This window comes from Coturnix japonica, chromosome 25 (genome assembly GCF_054131305.1).
Source record: "Coturnix japonica strain WE chromosome 25, WE-NBRP24, whole genome shotgun sequence".
Taxonomy (NCBI): Eukaryota; Metazoa; Chordata; class Aves; order Galliformes; family Phasianidae; genus Coturnix; species Coturnix japonica.
Window position 1 is genome coordinate 7,239,129 of NC_140687.1, and position 4,345 is coordinate 7,243,473.

A 4,345-nucleotide genomic window follows, 5' to 3' on the forward strand; every position below is an offset into this window, starting at 1 on the left:
TGACAAATTGGCTAATGTGCCTGATGTAGATGAATCCACGGTGGTACAAGATGATGGAAACCAGGATTTCCACAGTCGCCTATTGAGGAAGCTAAACAACATGAGTTCCTCTCGACCTGTATCATCAAAAATCTCAACCATTAAAAAGAGACGTCCTCGTATTCAAGCAAATGATGATGATAAGTCACCTCGAATCAACGATGAGACTACACGTCTTGCCTTGTTGGTTTTCCTCTGTAGTCATGGGGAGGACATGAAGAAGTGGTGTAATTCATCCACTTCTGCACTTCAGGCACGAGTGGAAGAATTACAAGGTGAAACAACTACCAAGGTGAACTCTTCCAAGAAGGGGAGAGTTCCAGTTGCTGCAAGTCAACGAGGTAAACAATAGAGGGGCCCTGCCCCCAGCCAGGGGGGGGGGGAAAGGGACAACAGAGTATACTGGACTGTGTGGATTAAGTGGCCTGGCACATCTCAACCACAGAAATATAAAGCCTTGGTGGACACTGGTGCACAATGCACCCTAATGCCCTCAAGTCACCAAGGGACACAACCAATATATGTCCATGGAGTGACTGGGGGTTCCCAAGAATTGACTATGTTGGAGGCCGAAATAAGCCTCACTGGTAAAAACTGGTGAATGCACCCTATTGTGACTGGTCCAGAGGCTCCATGTATACTGGGAATCGATTACCTTAGGATGGGATATTTCAAGGATCCCAAGGGGTATCGATGGGCCTTTGGGATAGCTGCTGTAAACACAAATGGTGTTAAGCAGCTGTCAACTTTACCTGGTCTGTCAGATGATCCTTCTGCTGTGGGGTTGCTCCAGGTAAAAGACCAAGAGGTACCAATTGCCACCAAAGTGGTTCACAGACGGCAGTACCGCACCAATAGGGACTCATTGCTCCCCATTCACAAGCTAATTGGCCAATTAGAAAATCAGGGAGTGATTAGCAAAACGCACTCGCCTTTTAACAGCCCCATATGGCCAGTGCGTAAAACCAGTGGGGAATGGAGGCTGACGGTAGATTACCGTGGCCTGAATGAAGTTACACCTCCATTAAGTGCTGCTGTACCAGACATGCTAGAACTCCAGTATGAACTGGAGTCAAAAGAAGCTAGGTGGTATGCCACCATTGATATTGCTAATGCCTTCTTTTCCATTCCATTGGCTACAAAATGCAGGCCACAGTTTGCTTTTACCTGGAGAGGTATTCAGTATACTTGGGACCGTTTACCTCAGGGGTGGAAGCACAGCCCAACAATTTGCCATGGATTGATCCAGGCTGTTTTGGAACAGGGTAATGCTCCTGAACACTTGCAGTATATTGATGACATTGTAGTGTGGGGCCATACAGCAGCAGAGGTTTCCAAGAAAGGGAAACAGATAATCCAAATTCTTTTGAAAGCTGGTTTTGCCATTAAGCGCAGCAAGGTGAAGGGGCCTGCCCAGGAAATCCAGTTCTTAGGCATAAAATGGCAAGATGGACGTCGTCACATCCCAGCAGATGTGATTGACAAAATCACTGCTATGTCTCCGCCCACAAATAAAACAGAGACCCAATCTTTTCTGGGAGTAGTGGGCTTTTGGAGAATGCATGTCCCAAACTACAGCCACATAGTGAGCCCCCTCTATCAGGTAACACGGAAGAAGAATAATTTCTCATGGGGTCCTGAGCAGCAGCAGGCTTTTGAGCAGATAAAACAAGAAATAGCCCGTGCCGTGGCCTTGGGGCCAGTACGGACGGGACAGGATGTGAAGAACATCCTCTACACTGCTGCTCGAGAGAAAGGTCCCTCTTGGAGTTTGTGGCAAAGAGCCTCAGGAGAGACCCGAGGCCGACCCCTAGGATTTTGGAGTCGAGCATATAAAGGGTCTGAGGAGCGCTACACTCCGACTGAGAAGGAGATCTTAGCCGTGTATGAGGGGGTTCGGGCTGCTTCTGAAGTAGTTGGGACAGAGGTTCAGCTTCTTCTAGCACCTCGCTTGCCAGTAATAAACTGGATGTTTAAAGGACAGGTTCCCTCCACCCATCATGCTACTGATGCCACTTGGAGTAAGTGGATTTCATTAATTACTCAACGAGCTTGAATGGGAAAACTCAGCCGTCCTGGAATTCTAGAAGTGATCATGGACTGGCCTGAGAGTAAAAAAATTGAAAAAAACCACCTACAGAAGAGGTATCACGTGCTAAAGAGGCACCACCATACAATGAGCTACCAGAAAACGAAAAGAAATTTGCCCTATTCACAGACGGATCATGTCGTATTGTAGGGAAGCATCTCAGATGGAAAGCTGCTGTATGGAGCCCCACACGACAAGTTGCAGAGGCCACTGAAGGTAAAGGAGAATCAAGTCAATTCGCAGAGGTAAAGGCTGTTCAGCTGGCTTTAGATGTGGCTGAACGGGAGAGGTGGCCAATGCTTCATCTTTATACTGATTCATGGATGGTGGCAAATGCCTTATGGGGGTGGTTGCAACAGTGGGAAGATGATAATTGGCAACGAAAGGGTAAACCTGTTTGGGCTGCTGAACTGTGGAAAGACATTGCTGCCCGAATAAGGAACATTGTTGTAAAGGTGTGCCATGTAGATGCTCATGTGCCTAAAAGTAAGGCTACTGAAGAACATAAAAATAACCATCAGGTTGATCGAGCTGCCAAAATTGAGGTGGCTCAAATAGACTTGGACTGGCAGAACAAGGGTGAATTATTCCTAGCTCGGTGGGCCCACGAGACTTCAGGTCATCAAGGAAGGGATGCGACATACAAGTGGGCCAGAGACCGAGGGGTGGACTTAACTATGGACGCTATTGCTCAAGTTATTCATGACTGTGAAACATGCGCCATAATTAAACAAGCCAAGAGGATGAAACCTTTTTGGGGGGAAGGGCGATGGCAAAAGTATAAATATGGAGAAGCATGGCAGGTTGATTATATCACCTTGCCACGATCTCACAATGGTAAGCGTTATGTACTCACCATGGTGGAAGCAACCACTGGGTGGCTCGAAACATACGCAGTACCCCATGCTACCGCCTGAAGCACCATATTAGGGTTGGAAAAGCAAATCCTGTGGCGGCATGGCACTCCAGAAAGAATTGAATCAGATAATGGGACTAATTTCAAAAATTCTCTTGTAACAACTTGGGCCAAAAATCATGGCATTGAGTGGATTTACCATATTCCCTATCATGCACCGGCTTCTGGTAAGATTGAACGATTCAATAGGTTGTTGAAAACTACGTTGAAAGCAATGGGTGGTGGAACGTATAAAAATTGGGAGAACCATTTAGCAGAAGCTACCTGGTTGGTCAACACTCGAGGATCTAGTAATCGTAATGGTCCTAAGCAATCCAGCTCCCTACGTACCGTGGAGGGAGATAAGGTTCCTGTAATACACATAAAGAGTGTGTTGGGGAAAACAGTTTGGGTCCTTCCAGCGTCTGGAAAGGGCAAACCTCTACATGTATCCAGATTCCCCAAATACGTTAAAAGTTACCTAAAAAGGTTTCAAAATAGACTTTTACTTAGCTTTTTTTTTTCCTACTTTGTCTGGATTTGGGGAGGTACAGCCACAGACAGCAGCTCAACGTGCTCTTTTGATTTCTGATCACTTTACACCACCAAAGTGCTCTCGAGTCCTCTCATTTGTACAGTCCTGAAGGTCTTGTGTGTCTCACGACTGTCCTGTTGCCTCTACAGCAGCAATCCAGTGCTGCAGTCAGTAGCCGGCAATATGAACAGGTCTGTCAGAGCTGGTCTCCATGCTGGCACTGCCATAACAAGAGGGCCCCTTCAGAGCAGGACCAGAGAACTGGAAGGAGGCCTCTTCCAAAGCTGGTGTAAGGAATATACCTCAGGAGCTACTCCCTGAGAAAACCTCGAGATCTTCTGGTGCTCTTCAGTGTGTGACCAGATCAAATTGAATAGTCCCAAGGAGACCCGTAAGCATCTCAGGGCAGTGCTGTGGTTTAAAGTTTATGGGTTGAGACAAAGAGAAAAAGAAAAGGATAATAATTATGAGAAATGTATTTATAAATATATAATTAGTATATTTTCACACATATACAACATATTCAGTGGCAAACATATATGCACAGATACTAATACACATGCATACCTGTTTGCAAGTCCAGGACTAGTTGCAGGGGTTTTAACAGCCAGAAGGTTCACTGTAGGAGCTGAAGTGGCTGTCTGGCTGTTGCAGGAGTCGAAGTGACCTCAGAGTTCATTGCCAGAGCTGGAATCACCACAGGACATGTGACTAAGCTGAAGCAGCCAATGGGCTCATTGGAGGGGTTGGAGTGACCACAGGGCTGAACCTCCTGGCACAGTGCACC